Source organism: Halichoerus grypus, chromosome 9 (assembly GCF_964656455.1).
Source record: "Halichoerus grypus chromosome 9, mHalGry1.hap1.1, whole genome shotgun sequence".
In the NCBI taxonomy this organism is placed as follows: Eukaryota; Metazoa; Chordata; class Mammalia; order Carnivora; family Phocidae; genus Halichoerus; species Halichoerus grypus.
Window position 1 is genome coordinate 86704911 of NC_135720.1, and position 20619 is coordinate 86725529.

At 34.9% G+C, this 20619-nt stretch overlaps 1 long non-coding RNA gene across 3 annotated transcripts in view; it reads right to left on the bottom strand.

The window, feature by feature from the left end:
- Positions 1-20619, bottom strand: part of LOC118545575 (uncharacterized) — a 43026-nt gene that overhangs the window by 12951 nt on the left and 9456 nt on the right. For 2 of the 3 annotated variants that reach the window (XR_013440943.1, XR_013440942.1), the window contains exon 2: positions 6625-6708. This is a non-coding gene — a long non-coding RNA (uncharacterized LOC118545575). Of the gene's footprint in view, positions 1-6624; positions 6709-8614; positions 8725-20619 lie in introns of those variants that run through there. The other variant, XR_004922151.2, reaches the window with a different exon arrangement.

Below are 20619 nucleotides of genomic sequence, written 5' to 3' on the forward strand. Positions count from 1 at the left end.
GTAACTATAACGTGCATGTATTCTCTTGGTTTCATATCTTCTGTTTAGTGGTGAGAGTTTTTAAAAATAATAGATTTACATAGATGCATTTTTTTACATTTTCAGCACATCAGGAAAAGGGGAAATGAACAGATAGTCTGGAAAACAGAGACATTTAGATAATTAAAGAGTGATATTAGTTTACTTATTTTCAAATTGAGTTATTCTTGGGGAAAACATATTCCATTATATACCATCTTACCAAAATAACTACTATTTCCTTGATACTTTGCACATGCTAAAATCGATTTATAATACATATACAACTCTTCTCCATTAATACCAACAAGATTCCTTCCTCGAATAATGGTATAAATTTCACTACTTTATACAAATGCAGTTATTTGAAAATAGAAAAAGAATGATAAATACACCCATAAATGCAAGAAAATTAAGGTAATCCTTTTATAAATGGTGTTCAGTCAATATTTTTAACAATAGAAAAGGCTAATCATATGCTTTAAAAATTTCAGTATATTCTAATTGTGTTAGTTAATATTATTTAGTCTATGATGTCATTCTAACTCACATAATAGTAATTTGTATTAGAATAAGGTTTTATATTATAAAGTTACTAATGAATAAGAAGCAAAATTATTAACATTTATAACTTATTCAAAAAGACATTAATTAAATGCCAACTATTGATAGGAAGAAGTGTCTAGGATGTACATTAAGTTCAAGTTGATTATGGAGACATATAGTCAAAATAATGAGCCCAAAAGTACTGGAAGGAATAAACAGATCAAGAGAAGATATAACATTTGAAGAAAAATGCTTTCACCTGTTATATTTCTTCTAGTAGCATTTGGATCATTTATGATGAATTTAATTAATGGCCTTCCCAAAGTGACTACTTGTCAGAGACAAGCACACATATATTGCAAATAAATTCTTAAGATAAACATGACATGGGTATTTTAATGGTCTATTAATAAACACCTTTGCTGTGTGATGACGCATGAAGCTAAGGCTGAAATGTTTTAGTTGCCTGAGGTGGGTATTAATAGGACACTAAAATAAAGTCAAGTAATAATGTCGTGTTTCTCTAGATATTGTTAAAATTAACTGTCATCACTATATGATCTGTCCTCTTAAGACAAATGAAATATTTAAACATTATACAACTGTATTGAAGTAGATTTTGTGTTTTTCACTTTATGTTTCTTTCACAGTATGTTCTGTTAAAATTGAAAAATATGAAAATAATTTTACTTTAGCATTTTGAACTTTCCTTCCACATGACAATCAATTCAAGTTCTTATCAAGCCTTTCACTTCAGTTAGAGATTCTTGATAGGTTTTTATTTGCATGCTTTAAGAAACATCTTTAGGGGGCGCCTGGGTGGCTCAGTCGTTAAGCATCTGCCTTTAGCTCAGTCATGATCCCAGGGTCTTGGGATCAGCCCTGCATCAGGTTCCCTGCTCAGCGGGAAGCCTGCTTCTCCCTCTCCCACTCCCCCTGCTTGTGTTCCCTCTCTCCCTGTCTCTCTCTCTGTCAAATAAATAAATAATAATAATAATAAACATCTTTAGAACTTTAATCCCAATTTGACAATACAAGTGTATAACTGAAGAGCCATGGCCTCCAAACAAGCTAAACACTAAGACTACATGCATTTAGGTAAAATTATGCAGAAAATTGCTTTTTAGATTTAAAATGAATGATTGAATAATGTCCTAACTACTCATACTTATAGCCTAAAGTGCACAAACAGTGAAGAGTTTTTACTTCATTAGCTGAAGAGGCATTAGTAATGGTAGCTGTATAAAACTTATTAATCACCTCCTATATTCCAATAGGATGCGCACATCCGTATGAAATAACTATAAAAATAGTTGGGTAAGGTAAGTTCAAAACCTCAAGATATTTTGCTCTGAATGAGCTGATTAGCTTCCAGTTGGGCTTAACTAGGTTTTGAAATGATTATTGTTGCTGCATATAGGTCTCAGGCTAATAACATGGTAACTTGTAAGTTGGTAATGGCCATAGAGAGTGAATATGAATTCCTGCCTCTACTATTCTTTTATTTGTTATTATGTTCATGAGGTGTATGTATGGAGCTGCTTGGACTTCAGATGCCACAACTATTTTTAAAGGGAAGGTTAGTAAAAATTCGAGGAAGAGAGAAGAAAGGACTTTGATCAAGATGGGGGTGCAAATTCAATTTGTGTGGGTTGAGGAGCCTTTCCTTGCAGCCAGTAACTATAGCATTTGCTTGGACTGCATGTTTTGCCCTCTTTCAAAATGGTCCTTTATCTGTCTTTATCCTCTTGTTTTACTGGCATAAGGGACAACAAGGTCTGGTTCATTAATTCTGTAGGTAATAATTCTAATTATACTCCCAAACTTCACTTCTAACTTCTCTCTTAGTGGTTGTGGTTCTCCCTTAGTGGTTGTGGAGGCAATAGAAGCTGGCTCAGCTGCTGAATTTAAACACAGCAACCCTCAGAGCTGGTGATTTGATTCCAAAGGACTTGATTACCTCTTCTTTTCAGACTTAACTGCTGTGGTCTTAAGATAATTTGAATATGAAAATGGAACGTTTAAGTTGCTTCAGACTTTAAAAAGAAACCAAAATGGGGAAGTTACCTGGATAACCTCCCAAAATGTGGATAGTCTCAGGACCTTGGAAGGAAAGGTGCGACTCATTTTAAACCAGCGTGTGTGTGTGTGTGTGTGTGTGTGTGTGTGTGTGTGTGTGTGTGTGGTGTTGGTAAGGTGGTGTAATTTTTTTTAATTTTATTTTATTATGTTAGTTAATCACCATACATTACATCATTAGTTTTTGATGTGGTGATCCATGATCCATTGTTTTCGTATAACACCCAGTGCTCCATTCAGTACGTGCCCTCTTTAATACCCATCACCAGGCTAACCCATCCCCCAAACCCCCTCCCCTCTAGAACCCTCAGTTTGTTTCTCAGTCCATAGTCTCTCATGGTTCGTCTCCCCCTCAGATTCCCCCCTTCATTTTTCCCTTCCTACTATCTTCTTCTTCTTCTTCTTCTTTTAACATATAATGTATTATTTGTTTCAGAGGAATTCTTAATCTCAGGAAACAAACTGAGGGTTGCTGGAGTGGTGGGGGGTGGGAGGGATGGGGTGGCTGGGTGATAGACATCGGTAAGGTGGTGTAATTTGAGAAATGATTCTCTCTTCCAAAGTCATTGCCCTCAGGGGCACATTGCAGGGGACTGACTTTGTTATTTAATTTCCCTTTTCTGGCATTGTTGAATTAGAAGCATTTAAATAGCTACTGATTTATCTTATAAGGAAATACAAATCTCAAACAATATCTATCCCTGCAATACACCTTTTATCTCAGCATGTTGGCTGGGAACGATGAATGATTGATCTGGGATGGCAGGGTAGAAATATCAACTTTTTCCTCCATTACAAAAAAAAAAGAAAAGAAAAGAAAAGAAAAAAATACAATAGTACAAATGAAAGAAGTGTTGTAATGCTATGCTATTTCCAATCAAAATTAACCTGGGTGAATTGAAAGTATATTTCTCCTTTTCATTTTTCTCACTCTTTATTAATCCATTGTCTACATAATGTTTACAAGACTGCTGTACTTGTACTGTTTTCCTTCTTTTCTTCTTTGTGACATTGAATTAACATTTGAGCAATAATTGCTTTGTCCCTCTGTGTTAGCAGTTCTATTGTCTGATATTGGCCCCTCTGTCCAAGATTGTTCTACTTACATCACTGAGCAGAGAGCAGCATGCATCTTTGCACTGTTTGCTTCCTGACAGCGCTTGTCTTCACTGATAGCAAGACACAGCTTTGAATCTCTATTAAATAGACCTATTCAATTTGTTTCTGCTCTTGCATTACATAAAGAAACCCAAAAGAAAATATAAGTGCTGAAAAGCCTATGTGGTATAATTCCCAGGTATACTGTTCCAAATGATTTACTTTAGGATACAGTGAGGACCATTTCTATGGTGTAGGGACCTATCCCGACGTCCAGATACAGATTGCCGATGCGAGAAATAAAAGGGTTGCTTTAATGAATCAATCAAAAAGACACTGTCTTACTTTGAGCAATAGGGATCTGTTATTATGGGACTGATTGAAAATTGGAAAACTAGGGTAAGAGGTAGAACTTTAAGCTATGGGAACAAAAACTAAATATGGCTAAAATTCAGCCACAAGCAATAGAGTAGAATAACTCTCAAAGGCCTCCTTTTTCCTTTTGTTGTAAACCTTTCCTGAGGGGTAAAGTAGCAGGAAAAACAAATGAGGACACAAGATTCTTTGGCAGGTAAGGCCGTTTGGCTGATGAATAATCAAATTTTTACCAAGAGACTAAAAATGACCTTTTTTGGTTTTTGTTTTGTTTTGTTTTCCCTGGAATTTAAAATAATAGCTTTAAAAAAGTCTAAAAGAAGAATCCAATGTTTAGTGCCACAAGTTCCTAATAATTATAAAATCTACTATTATTTTGTTATACTTAAGACTACTTTTTTAGATAGGGTAAAAAATAAAATTTCACCTTATGTTTTGAAAAAGTAAGTCTCTTACACGTGACAGTTGAACTGGGCTAGTTTGTGAAATACAGACTCAACTCCCTGGGTTTCACTTATCGATGAAGTCGTCTTAACCTTAACACACTTTTAGAGACAGTGGCTGCTAAGCCAAGTGAGTCTTACAAGGACCAGCTATTTTATATGCCATAGGGTGATGGGGGTGATAGCTGTGAACATTCGGGCAACATAGTACAAATACTATGTAAATAACTACTTACTCTCCCATAAGACGCAACTAGAGAGGCTTTTCATAAACAATGAAACTAATATAGTATACTGCCTTATGCACAATTAGAAGTGTGTGATTATTCTAATGTGCTTCTTGGATTTTTTTTTCCATGCACTGAAATGGTTTAAATGTTCCTAAAATTATCTCAGCTGAAAATTATCTTTAGCTCCTGAGGATGGAAGAAAAATAATTCTCTGACATTTCTCCCCTCCTCTCCTTTTATTGGCAAAAACAGTGCACTCTTTAAAGAGGTTAGGAAAGCTGATGAGTGAATTGGGGAAGAGTATGGTGAAACTGGCGGGACTATTCCCTGTACAATTTACCCTGGCTGGCTCAGGACACTGTGATGATTATTCCTTGAGAGGGAAAATCCATACAAGTTAAGAAGGAAGCTCTATCTCTGAACTTAGATTTAGAAAAAGTGATTCATGTGCTCCCATTCTCATAGAGGACATTGGTCGAGGATTGAATTAATCTATGCTTAGGAGAACCATAAGGATGTTTCATCTGAAACAGGTTTTTCAAAGATTTATCAAATAAGAATCTATTCAGACCTAATGGGATTGTTATGAAGACCAGTGAGATAGTATACTTTAACACTGTTAGATTTCTAAGGAAGAAGCATATTAAAGTGAGCGAAAATACTATTATTGTTAAGTCATAGAATCCCATAAAGTTAAAATATCATTTCTCAAAAGCACTTCTTGCAAACTATGAAACTATAAGCACAACCATTTCTACACTATCTTGTTTAAACCCAAGGAAAGTGCAGCCAACTAACTACTATTTAATAAAAGTAATAGAAGCTCTTCCTTTTGCAGAAAACATTTTTCATCTACCAAGTGCCGAGAAGGAATATTAATATTGATTCAGACTCACATATGAATCCTGACCTCAAAAGTACTGAATGTGATTAGCTTGTACGTGCATAGGCCCCATGGATTATGAATTCTGACTTTTTTCCTTGATGATGACATTTTAAATCAAAGCAATTTGAGCTTCCTATAGTAATATTGAAGTCTTGCAAATTTTCAGATGCTTTTGGGATAGTCCAGAAAGAACAGAAAACGAGATTTTTTTTTTTTTTTCACAGTAATTCTGCACATTGTCTTCCCATCTGCTGTAGGGTAGGTTTCCCCAAAATAAGTTTAGTTAAATCAAAGTGGTAGAAATGCAGTAAATGCCTGTTTTGTCTCAGCTGATGATATAGATAAGCTGGTGAGGGTAAAGTGAGCAGATTCATAGACAGTGATACACTTTTGTTCACTTTTAAAAGGAAGCTTTGTGGTCATACCAGAATGCTGATTTCAGAACCCGTGGAATCCAAGTAGAATCGAAATCAAGGAATTGCATATTTCTAAATAGCTTTTATTGATCTAGGTGATTTTAAAATGTAGTAGCTCTTTAAAGGGAGTGATTATTTGTGATTCCAAAAACACAAATTAGAACCACACATTTTTCAAGATTAACAATATCAATCTAGACATATTGTTGACTACCAGCCCAGAATTCCAACTCCAGATTCAGTGGCATTGTAAACTATTTTTGTCTTTGATGCCTCCCTAAATTTCTCCTTGGTGTTGTACTTAGTCTGGACAGTCCATAGAGTTTATTGAAAAGTGGTCCAGGTGCCAAATACAGACATATGCATTTCCTTTTAGCCTTAAATCAGTGATTCTTCCCCCCAGCAACTCATCATTTTATTTCCTTTCCCTTCTCCTCCAGTTTTCTGCATCTTTTCTCATGTCTTTTCTCCATTGTCTTGCTCCCCTTTTCCACATATATTGATGTTTGAGGAAATCAAATGAGCTGCCTTACCATGAAGTAGGTTTTGGTTCCTTTATACATCGAGACATCCCAGCACGTGATTTAGTCACTCGGCTCCTACTGATGCTGTATTGACTAAGAAGCACAGAAGCAGAGAGGATGTCCAATTAGGGAGATACAAACAAATGTAAGCATTACAAGACAGATAAATAAATTCTGTACTTTTTACCCCGTCAGGTCTGATGAAAATAGCATAATTTGAAATGTAGTTCTTAGAACATTTTTTGACAAGATCTGGAATGATTTCACACACACACACATACTCTTGAAATGCAGGCTTAGTTATTGTGACACTAGTGACTATAAGAAAAAAAAATGGGTTTTGCTTGTAGGTATATTTTCTGTGGAATTTTAATTGTTTGAAATCATGTGGTAGAAATAAATCCACCTATAGCGATTGATCGAATGCTTGTTTTCAAAAGATGCTCTGGCCCAAAGGAGACTGTCAGCATCTCTCACGTCTTTCTTGGTATAAAATTGTTGTATGGGGACACCTGGGTGGCTCAGTCAGTTAAGCGGCTGCCTTCAGCTCAGGTCATGATCCCAGAGTCCTGGGATCGAGCCTCACATCAGGCTCCTTGCTCAGCTGGGAGCCTGCTTCCCGCCCCCCACCTCCACCCTGCCTGCCGCTGCCCCTGAATGTGCTCTCTCTCTCGTTCTGACAAATAAATAAATAAAATATTTTTTTTAAATTGTATGATTTTTAGGATTTACATGGTTAATTACGCTTTTCAAAGTGTCAACATTTCTCTTTAGGGGTCCAAACTATTTATGTGTTAAAATAAGCTTTTGGTGATAAATAGTGAAATTCTTTTCTCATACATTAAAAAAAATATTGAATATACGTTGTTTACACATGGAGACCCTACTTGCTTTCTTTCCTGGAGTCTCTGAGAGGCTGTGCAAGTTCATGTGACCCCACAAAGTATTTCCTATTGTTTAGGATTAAGCATTAATGAAGGGAAAAATCACAAGAGGCAGCTGACAGCTAGGAATGTCCAAAATTGTCACTATGTTAAAAGATCCTTCTTGTATGTGATGTAAGGTACCCCGCTGCCTCAAATCCCTCTCTCAGCAATCTCCCTCTGACCATTTAAAAAACATTCAGTGAAAACTGTTACAATAAGGTCCATATAAGACAAAGGGAATTCAGAAACTGTATGCGTGAAGCAGACAAGTAAGCTCACAGATAAAGAGATTTGATGGGTACAAGTACTATGGAGATGATGAAGGGCCTGGGGGTAGTACCGAGACAATTGAGACACTCTGATTTTCTCTGAGTGGATCAACATTTAGCTTTAGAAGCCTCAGAAATGTTCTCTGTGGAGAATGGCAGAGCGGTTTGACATCAGCATGGCATGGTATTCAGTAATCTTGCCAGACATATTTCTTTCACAGATATTATTATTTGTCTAATTTTGCCCTGCCTTTGATCTTAATCAAGTGGCAACAGAAAATTAAATTTCTGGCACTTGATGTCATAAAATTATTAAATTGATGTGGGAGGAATCTTAGAGATTTTCTAGTCTAATTAGAATTACTAGGAAATATTGCATAAAGTTTAACATATAACATTGCATAAATTTCTTAAATATCAAAAGATAATAAGCTCAATATTAAAGTGTTTTCAAATAGTAGAATAAATAAATGGTGCTCTGTGGACCATTTTATGAGAGAAAATTATGCAAGAGATATTTTAAAATAGATTTGTCTGATAGGTAAAACAGGTATAACCCATAAAAAAGAGAAAACTCATTAAGTAAGGAAATTCAAGAAATAAATATTTTTATATCTTTCCCAGAAGGAATATGGAGGGACCCTAGTGAAGGGCTAAAATAGAATGCACAGTAAAATTAACAGGAATGGCTAGAGAAAGAGAAAGTATAGAAAATTAGGTGCCTTAATAACAATAATTAGTTTTAAAGTTATACTCCATATGTACCAGATTTCAATTTATTTTGTCTAATTTTCTTCTGCTTACTGTTATAACCCTGCTGTGGATAATCGTCACATTTCTTATTTGGGAGTCATGTGGAACTGAAGCTGTTTTTCTCAGTTATTGAATCATAACGATCATGTCATTTCAGCAGAAAAGCTGTAAAAGATAGTTTGTATGAAAATCCATGTCAAGAAAAACGAATCTAAAATGAGTAGGTTTGAAAATAAATAAGTAAAATGTTTAGATTCGCAGCGTTAAAAACACTGTTTTGTCAACATGATGAACTCAACACATTCAATCCTTCAGTAAATTTTCTTGGCACTGCTTTTAACTACATCTAGGATCTGACCCTGTCTTACCACTTCTGCCCCTGCCACTGAGGGCTTCATATCCTGGATTATTGCAGTGTCTTCTAAACTGGTCTTTCTGCCTCACTCTTTTGTCCTTACAGCCTATTCTCTCCTCAGAGACAAAATGGCCTGCAATATTAAGCCCAGGTGTAACACATGGCCTCCCATTTTATACAGGGTAGAAGCCAAAGTCCTCAGTGACCTAGTCCCTTGTCACATTTTTGGCCTCATCTTTTCCCACCCACGTTTTGCTGCCTCCACCCCAGCCGTACTGCTCCTGCATTAGGAAAGGCAAGCTCCTTCCTCAGGACCTTTGAAATGTGTTTCCTTTACCTGAGATGCGCTATTCCCAGATACTTGCTTGTATGCTTCTTTACCTCCTTCTTAACTTTACTAAAATATTACTGCAGTTTAATATTTATATTTAATATTACTATTTTTATATTTTTGTTAAACTGCAGTAACAACCAATGTTAGCAAATCTGACCATATCTTCTTATAATCAATTTAATCCAGATTTTAAAATGACTGAAATAGTAAAAGTATTCTTAATAACCTTAAGCACCTCCTCTAAGTTCTAATTCATTTGTGGATACATTTCTGAGTTCCTATATACAAAATCTATACATAAGTGAATTTCAGAATGTGACCATACAAATACACAGAAAAAAAGTTTCAAAAAATCTTGTATAAATAAATGATGTCATTAATTAGTTATAATTACATAATAGCCATTATGGGTTTTTTTAAGATTTTATTTATATATTTGAGAGAGAGAAAGCACAAGCAGGGGGAGAAGCAGGAGAGGGAGAGGGAGAAGAAGGCTCCCCCCTGCGCAGGGCGCCTGAAGCCAGGTTGGATCCCAGGGTCCTGGGATCATGACCTGAACATAAGGCAGACCTTTAACCAACTGAGCCACCCAGGCATCCCAATAGCCATTATGTTTAAAAATGTAAGTACTTATGATCTGAAATCAATACAAGATGATCATACATATAGACATTTTAGTTACTGAACAAGTTTTCATCTTTACATTAATTTACTCGTGAATATGTCAAATTTCCTAAGGCTTTAAGCTCATAGAAAATAAATTTAAAAAAACAAGCTTTACAGTTTAATACAGCCATTAATGAGAACGGTAGGCATGTCACATTTAATTCAAACTACTTTTGCCTTAAGGTTTTTATTGTGCATTTTAGGTGTCTTGTTTCCATGTATTCCCTTAATTTAAGGGGAGGAAATAGTACGTTTTATAAAAACATGCAGTAGTCACTAACATCTCCAAATACTCATGTTCAGTTTTCACAAATTCTTTGCCTTCAGAGTTCAGTCTTCTTTTTAGTGAGAGTTCAGTTTTCTACCCTAAAGATGTTCTTTGTTGAGATATTATATCTATAAGCGACATAACAAACATGTCTTAACAAATGTTATAGTCAATGGCTATCCTTAAAAATGGTCCTACTGACATGGAGACATAGCCATCTTATAATAAGCGGCCATCAATAAAGAATCTTCAGAATGACATTGTTTACTATATATTTCTGAGTAGTCCTCAGATCTCATTTTAACTTATCTCTGTGTTCAATGAAAGGAGGAAAAGAAAAATGGCTCTTCGTGTAAATCCACAAATAATCCGAAAACCCTTCACTGAGCTCCAAAGTCAAAGCCCTTGGGGATTTTCTCTGAAGGCTGGATTCACACCACATGATATGCAAGTGCATTCATATTTCTAGTCCTATTTCTTGACACATTCAGTAGTTATAGTAAATGTTTCTTTTGTTTATTCCAGAAAAAAAGAACCTTTTTACTTCAACCATTTTTTAAACTTTTTAATTTGAATCTTCACACTTCTTGCACTTACTGTTTTATTGTTTTAATGCACATTTTTCTAAATAGCCCACTAAAATTGAATAGGTCAAATTGTTTAAGCATACTCTTTTTTTTTTTTCTTTGCATTTCCAGCATTTTTACATTCATGGGTGCAAACAATATTTGAATTTATTTTATTACAGAATTCAACTCAATTTAACTTTTTGGTAAGGATGGATGAACCCAGCCATCTCTTTCATTTGTCAAATGACTTGCGCAATTTTTCAAAGAGTTTTGGTTCACTATAATCCCATTTACTTTTTCCCTGAACAAGTTGTACATAAGAAAATTCACATGGGAATGACTCTTTATTTTTATTCATTATTAGTGAAAAATAGGAGCATTTTCTTCATTATGGCAATCCATAAATTTTTAGGTAAAACTATAAATGAATTATAATTGTAAATGGATATGATGTAAATATTTGCGTATGTAATTGAAACCTATAGTGAAATACATTTTGAAGCAAAAAAATTTTGTTGGGACCAGAAAAACCTAAACAAGCAAAAGCAAAACCAAAACCAAAAACCACAAAATAGAGAGAGACAGAGAATATACAACACCGAATTTATATTCAAACATGTTACTCCATTCTTCTGATTTACTAAACCTCATTAGTATGTTCCTAGAACACTGAGGTCAATAAATGTAGAACTCATGTCGACAAAAGTCAAAAATTTTTATATTCTTTAATACTCCCTTTGTAAACTTAGCTCCACATACTCAGAACTGAAAATATATATGATACTTCTGGAAAAGTTTAGGATTGTTTTTCAAACTAATTGTTAGGCAAATAACTAGATATGTTAGAATTAAGAGAATAATTATCAAAAATAACCAAACAGCACAAGCAGAGCTATGAGAATGTAAACACCCTACCATGAGATTAAACTTTACATTAGGATCTATTGATATTTCATCCACAAATCAACATACTGTGAACACAAAGTTATGAAAATAATTCACTGCATCCAGTGAGCTTTGGATCATTCAGAAGGAATACCCGTAATGTTGGCACATACATATTCTGATACGGATGAGCGTAGGTGTCAACTGGTAAATGAGGGCTCCCAATACTTACTGCGTCAAGAAAATTAAAACTGGTTCTGACTCTTCATACAATAAAAATAAAACAATTGTTACGACGGTGCAATTGCGGATGTTTCCCTTTATTCTTCAGAGTTGTATCTAATATGGTTTCATCATCTTAAGTGATAATAATAAGGGGTAATTGGGATGTTTGGTAATGAGGGAAGGAAGGTGAGGTGCAATTACTTACTCACCTGAATTAGTGATATAAAAAATTGCACATCAACACTCCAAATCAGATCCGCTCTCCAGCTAGGAAGCAGGAAGTGAGTTAGACTCGTTCTTCCCCTTCATTTCTACCTCCCCCCAACCTCCAAACTCTCCCTATTCCACATCTTCTTTTATGCTTCCTAAAATGAAATAATATATACTCACAATGTGAACAGGAATAACAACAGTACTAGAAAACCCTTTCCTACATTTATCATATTTCAGGTCCACTCTAAAAGTATTACATGAAAAGCTCCTTTAGTCCTCACAGGAACCCTAAGGGGCTGGTACTATTATTTTCTCAGTTTTCAGATCAGGGAAACAGAGCACAAACACGTAAGCAACTTGCCTACGCTACCCATCTCGTAGGTGGAAAGGCCACTTGAACGCAGTTAATCTGGCTGCACAGTACAAGCTCTTCCTCAGGATCCCAGTACTCTACAGATGCATCACCCTGGACCTTGTTGAAATGTAAATACTAATTGAATAGGTCAGGGTCAGAGGCAGAGACGGTGCATTTTTAATGAGCTCCCAGGTGATGCTGTTGCTGTCCTGCAGACCACATGTTGAGTAAGCTGAGCATTGCACGGCCGCCTCTCCTATGCGAGGCAAGGGCAAAACAAACGTGTGGTACAAAGGATCCCTTCGTATTATGCTTGCTTTCTATCCCCCCAAGCTTTCCACATTTAAATTGAGCAGAAAATCTGAGCTCTCTGGACCCTCTAAAGCTCTAGGCAAGATATATCTGTACTCACTGCACCTGCTGGGTCAGCTCCTTGTCCTAATGTTAGGTCCTATTAATTTTGGAGGTCAAAGAGTTCTCTTAAAATGAACTAAGAGTGTGACCCATGTTCATGTAAATTTGCTGTAAGACTGAACCTTTGGAAGGAGAAGTTGATGTTACTATCAAGATGACCTCCAAAGCCAGCTGTGAGATTATAAAAGATATGTTGTGTCTCGTCTCTTCTGGGGCCTGTTTTAAATAATTCAAGACTTTTCTAAAATGAACTTTTATATATTCCCTATAAATACAAATATGGAATTTTATTGAGGGCATTCTAGAATAGTAGAAATCTCTTTTTCTGTAATTATTGGGAAAAATATAAATGATTGAAATCAAATTATTATACAATGCCTTTTAGCATGCACACAACCATAGAAAAAGGACTTGGCTAAAACATTTGTATCCCTTCTGTAAATATTGCTACACTTTAGAGGCAGTGATTGTTAGCCTTGTTTTACTCTAGACTTTGGCTTTCTGAGAGTTTTTTTAACTGATTCCTTGGAATCTCTGGACATCTTTTCCAATCCTACTGAAGCTTTTCTCATAGAGATTTACTATTTTGACATGTAATAAACAATTCCTGAATTTATCGTATTTTACATTTGATGACCTTGGTTAGCTCTGACACGTGTTTTTCTCCTTGATACATTAATATTTTAATCTTTGGGTTATTTTTACATAATGCATATGCATAATAATGCCACCAGCCTGTTCTGACTTCTAAGTAACAGGTATGGAAATAAAATATACCATTAAAAGAGTCTCTGGGAAAAGTAGTAAATTATTTGAAGCAAGTACAGATAGTTTGATTTGAAAAGGCAAATTAGTTGAAATTTTAAATATTTCACTATTGAGTTTTTTCAGCTTTATTGAAGTATAATTGACAACTTATAAAATATTTAAAGTACACATTATGGTGATTTGATATACATATACATTGTGAAAGTATTCCACCCATGTAGTTAATTAACACATTCCTCACTTAACGTATTTCTCTCTTTTTTTTTGGTGAAAACACTTAAGTTCTACTCTTAGCAAACTTCAGTTATACAATACAGTGTTAGCAACTATAGTCGTCATGTTTTACAGTATTTCCTTATTATGATCAATACCTAACTTCTCAAGATTAATCAAGTATCTGTAAATATGTCATTAGTAATGACATCTGTAAATATGTTGTTAATCAAGTATCTGTAACTATGACATATTTACATACCTCTTCCATGAGAAGAAGCAGTCCATTTCTTCAAGGATCCTTGCCTTATAATGTAAGATGCACCTACACTAATTAACTTTTTAATCTGAGTGTTTAAGTCATCTATTTAAGTTTTTCTTTCAATTGATTTGAAATTATTTCTAAATTTACTCTCCAAATCATTCAAAACAGGTGAATTAACCCCATTCAGAGGATATTGTTGTTTTGCAAATTACTTAAGAAAAAGATAAGGATATAAAAGGATACTCAAGCCTAAGTATATAAGCTCCTGATACCCTAAAGAAAAGTTAGGTTCAGCAAGAGGGCTAGAAGTCTCTTACACAGAAGCATCTGGAGTTGAGCTTTCCTGGGAAAGGCAACTCCTACTGAGGTAGCAGTTGATTCCAAGGTCCACAAGAGGAGCCTCCATAGTACAGAGAGGGAAGGAGGGCCCGTGAGGAGTTAGACAAAACAGCCTGACCCAGAGAGAGAGGCAGGTCTCCCCAGTGAGGAAGCAGGACGACTCGGGACTGTGAAAGCTAAAATTTGGATTTTTAAACTGAAAATAGAATATAAAGTCAAAAAAGGTGGTAATTTAGAGGTAAAAGTTGTGATAAAACTTAGGACAGAAAAGAGCAGAAACGCTGTAGCCTGAAAAGGGAAGGTTTGCCAACAAATTTACAAAGATATGATTTTAAAAACACAGCTTATTCAACTATTGGTTATAACCAGGACATGGTAGATTCTGAAGTAACTTTAAGAATCTCTCTGCTTTGGGATAAGAATTATTTTGTCAGTAAAGAAAGTTAAAAAAAAAGGTATTTACAGTATCGATAACTGTGACATTTATAAAAATGCTTCTATCACAAACAGGCAGAAGTACCAGGGCTACCATTGTAAAGTTTGTGCATCTGAAATTTATCACAGTCTACAGAAAGTCTCCGCAAGTGTACGTTTTTAAATAAATGCCCTGAAATATCGGTCTTGTTATTCTTCAGCGAGGTGTATAAACTCCAGTAAAACCCATTTACCAGTTTATACGTTTTTTATGATAGCATAACTATGTGCAACTTTGATTTATGAAAAGGAAAGCTCAAGTTCTTAACTTCTGAAATGAGTTTTCTTCCCCAGCAAAAGTGCCTAAAGTGAAAGAAGTAAAAATATGTACTAATATGATACAAAAATTCGAATTTGAAATGCATATTATAGGAGTAAAAGTTTCTCATTTTCTTATTTTTTATGTCACATGGAATGATTATGTGTTTTTCTGTGAAAAGAGACTGGTTATTCTTCCTATCCCTACACTATATTATGCCCCCCCCCCCTTTTTACTTTGTTTTGTCAATATACTGAACTGGTTTTTACAGCTATACTCTGGTCTCGCTAATGACATTCAAGGACTAATGACACACATAGTGACACTGGAAGCTACAGGATGTCCAAGTGACAAATATCTCAACTTTCTTGTTTATAATCACAGCAACTTTTTGAGTCAGACAGTAGACACACTATTATCCCATACATTGAGACTTACGGTATAGATAATTTTTATTTGTTCAAAGTGAGTGACAGATACCGATTTCGAATTTTTATTACTGAATGTCTGATTTTTAGTAATACAAAGTCCAATATATGAAACCAAGAGGGGAAAAAAATCTTTATTTCTACAGTCCATCTTTAACTTTGGTAAAATGGAATCTCCCCAGACACCATGGACCCATGAAATACCGAAATAGGAACTTTCCTGTGGTCTTTCAAAAGTGGTAACAGAAGGGTGTTCCAGGATCAAGAGGGATTTCATAAGAATAGATTGCAGAATCCTACTCACTTCTGTATTCTCAACACATTCTTTACAACTGACATACTTCATAAAGGCATATGTAGGCATCATTCTGTACTTATCTTTTATTCAAATATTAACAAAAATTGGTTGTATCACATACACGTGTTCCAACCTGCTTCTGTTACGCAGAGGGGAAATGTGAAATCGATTTTTATTTTGCTCTAATTTAAAGCAGATCAGAAAGTATTACAGCACTCAAGACTTCATTTTCAAACATCATCACTAATATTCAAAGTAGCTCAAATGCCAAGTGAAAAAAAATGTTTAACTCACACGCATGCCATTTTCAATTATTAAATAAAGTGCCCTTTGACTGCCATTTTAATAGGATGCCTTACGCAAATCCACAAAACTTGTGGAACTATAGGAGAAAAATAATATGGAACATTTCCCGTAATCTTCCTGAAGCAGAAATTTATGTTTTCAAGAAGGGTACCATTCCTATATTTTTACATAACTCAGTTATAATTTGCAAATTTCTTAATCATATTGCTATAATAGCTAAGCTGTATTTAGTGCTGCTTCTGTGCCAGGCACTATGCCGGCATTTTCATGGTTTAACTTCTATAACGCTTCTAAAACCTAGCCAAATTATTATCGTCTATTACAGATGAAGAAACCGAGATGGGAAATTAAATAACCTGTCAAGGTTATACAGTTTATAAGTGACATTATCAGGAATAAAACCCAGGTCTGGCCGACCCAAATTCCAAGTTCTTAATCATTTTACTCTTATAATGCAGCTCACAAGATATCTTATAAGTACTTAATTTTATTCTTATCGAGTGTCCTTTTGGAGTAGCAATTCAAGCAACATTCTTCCCACATTATAAAACTCAACGCTAAATTAACAATTTAGGGGCAAGTATAGAATATGTGAGAGACAGAACATTAGCTATCTATCCCACACATATTCACCTTTTCTTACTTATTGATATAACATGATTTCATTAAGGATGGCAATGTGCTTAAGTAAAAGGAATACATTTCCCAGTTTTCCTTATGATTAGCTGTGGTTAAAGGAGGCAATTCTAAATCATGAGATGTAAGCTGAAGTACTCGGATAGGATTCTAGAGTGGCTTTTAAAAGGGGAATATCTCATCTTACACACACATTTTTAATCCTTTACTCTTCTCCTTCATCTAGCTTGAAACAAAGATATGATTTTCAGATATCTGGCAGCCTTTTCGAGATAATGAGAATGAAGTTCAGCACAAATATGGCAAAGCTTAAAGAACTTGACTGTCTATTTTGAGGTTTCTTTGTTTATGAGAAATAATCAACTTCTATTTTAACACAGTTGAAACCACTGTTTCGGGTATCTCTTAACAGCAACTGAATGAGATTCTTACCTGTATAGTATAAAAATTAGCCCTGCAGAAAAATTGTTTTGTCTTACATAAATTTGATTCATCTTATTTATTTTAATTCTTAGGCCCTTAGAAGGAAATTGAGTGTGTGGCAACAGATGTTACTAATAATGTAAGTAAGTATTGTACTTATATTGTATATGCCTAAAGACTCATTTGATTTCAAATTAAAATAATGAAAAAAATTGGCTTTAAAAAGATTATTTTGAAAATCAAACTGTTCTAATCTCATCGTTTCAATTAGATAGTCATTTGAACTGATTCCAATATAATTTTTTTAATTTTGTATTTCATGGCTCTAAAATAAAGGATGTATTTTTTAAATAAAATATCAAGCAACTCTGAGGTGCCTGGGTGGCTCAGTCAGTTGAACATCTGGCTCTTGGCTTAGGCTTAGGTCATGACCTTGAGGTCCTGGGATCGAGCTAGCATGGGGCTCCGTGCTCAGTGTGGAGCCTGTTTTAAATTTTTTTTCACTCTCCTTCTCCCTCCCCCCCTGCTCCTCCCCTCTCATGCACCCATTCTGTCTCCCTCTCTAAAATAAGTAATAAAATCTTTAAAAAAAAATAAAGCAACCCCCAAGTCATATCCAAATGACCAAATAAAAACATGGTAAAAATTAATAGTATTTATGAAAATAAATGTTCAAGGAAGAAAGGAAGTGAAGAACAAAAACAAAAAAGAAAGAATATGCAATTCACAGTACAAAAAATAAAATTTTTTCTTTCAATGGCAAAGATAAAACCAGCACCATGAAATACTCAGTTTTAGTCTATTAGTGTATTTTATAATATTTGTAGAAATAAAATGAGACTGCCCTATTTCAACTTTTACTATTTTGCTAAAAAATATTCTATTTCTTGCACAAAATAGAGGCAAGGTGAGCTTTTGTACATTGAAGTTAATTCTGAAAAGGCGACACAGTTTTACATTTGTTCTTTTCACATGAATTTCATAAAAATCTTTAAAAAAATCAAAACTTTGGAAAACAGTAGGAAATGACTTTCACAAATACAAAAGAAATATCTAATTGAAGTATATATTCTAGAGAGCAAAATTTCTAAATCTATTTTCTTATAAAAGAAAGTAAATGCAGTGATGATTCTGTAAGATATATGTGTGGTGAGGCTAAGGAGATATGGGGAGGGAGAAGAATATTTTAAAAACTGCGAAATTAGAGAAGTGAATATCAACCATTCTCATATAATACACATACAAGTAGAAGAGTTTATCGTCCTATTCAGAGACTCTCAGTTCTGGTTTTCCCTGTGGTCTGATTGTCTTTTCTCTTTATTACCATCAAAGAATTAGATGCTTATCAACAATGAAGTTTCAGAAGGTGGCCCCCCATGGGCATTCAATTACTTTCTTCCCCTGTAGTCAGCTACTGGGAGATGGAAAATGATTGACAGATGACTCTGGGCTGTAATCCTCCAGGCCCAGTGGTGTGCCTCCAGATTGAATCTCAATGTTGAGACTTTTCCAAGACTCTTCCAAGGATACCCTGGGGAACCCTAATTGAACTCCAGGGGACTGAACTTAATTCATTTTCAATCCTCAATCACTTGCAGCCTAGAGAAACCTCTTTATGCCCAGAAACAGCTTGAAGTTATAGAGAGAATGAACAGGAGCCAAGCTAGAAAATCTAGGCTCCTAGTGTATCCAGCATATCTGTTTTTTCTAGGCACATAAGATGAGCTTCATGCTTTTGACTGTGGATAGTGCCACCGCCTCTGCCTGGAGTGTCCTTCCTTTCCTTATTTTATTTCTCTGTAAAATTCTGCCTTCTTTTGAAATCTAGTTCTAAAGTCTTCTTTCCTAAGAAGGCTTTCCTAGGTTCTCATATCAGCCTCTGAACTCTGCACCATTTTGTTGGCCTCTCCTATTGGCACTTAAATTATAATTATAATTTTTATAATAGGTGTTTGCATATTTATTGTGGCTACTTAATGATAAAGAAAGTCTATTTTTCATTCTCGTACATCTCCTTTCTTTTGTATTTAAGAACTGCACAGTGTTTATTATATGAATGAAAGTATCTTGGCCCAAGTCACAAAACGCCTTTATGTCTATTTCCTCCTATACGAAATGTGAAAAACAAATTATGCCCTAGGGAGAATTGTTATTGGGATAATCAAACGCAAATGTGTTTTAGAAAGCACATAGTTTGAGACTCTATATAAATATCAATTGTTAAAAAGTAATGTGTTTGGGGATCACACATAGTATATTCTACAACACTTCTGTGGGTTTTGTAAAATGAGCTGCATGAAGTCAGAAAAAGGGGGCCCTGGAGATTAGCAACCAGCCTTTGATAATCTGTAATTTATAAAATGGGATTTACTATTTCCTGGGAGTTGTAGAAATTCCTCCTGGGTCTGATTCACTCTGTCTCCAAATGTCTAGAAAACACGGATATACCAGGCTTACGGGAGCACAGCACAAGTATTTCCCATTCCAGCTACATTTTAGCTTCTGGAAATGGCTCTGAGAGTGAAATTAGCATACGGCCAATTTGCTGGATGCCCAGAGGTTCCTGGATCATGCTGATACATCTTTATCTACTCATTAAGATTATGGCCTAAAATTCGCTTTTCTTGACTTTATGCCTATTACTCTTGAAGTATTATAGATAAACAGTTCATTCATACTATGCTTCACTTTCTCCTTCTATGAAATGGATTAATTAACACTAAACTAAAGAATATGTTTGATAAATATGTCAACTTACACCCAATTATATGTAATGTGTTCTCAATGGGCAGGAAGTAGGAAATGATCTTCTCATTACATATACCTATAATGCTTTCTAAAAGATTTTTGTTATTACTAGGGCAACACTTAAAGTGGTATATAGATGATTGATGATAGATACACAGTATATTTGCTTTTATTTTATTTATATATTAATAAGGTCTCTTTCAGGAAAATGTAATGTATGTATACTCCTTAATGTATGTATACCCTGAAACTAGCTTGTTGAACAAGCTCCTCTTGATGTGATCTGAATGAAATAAAATTTTGTCTTTCATTTCCCATTTAAAAAAATCTATCTAATGAGGGCCATCTTCCTTGCCCTCAGATAAAACTTGGGCAGGTCTCACGAATGCTCTACTTATTTTGATACCCTCAAGAAACTGGTAGGTTACAGGGACATTCTCAATTCAAAGATTAAAATATTCAGTCCTCTGAATTAGAACTCTGAACCTGATTTGCCATCTTTTATCCTTCACCTTCCAGTTTTACACACGGGACTTAATGGTGCATCCAGTGTTGTAGCCATTTGGTTAGGCAGATGATGCACTGTTCTTCCCTTTTGTTGTGCTGGTGTTTCCT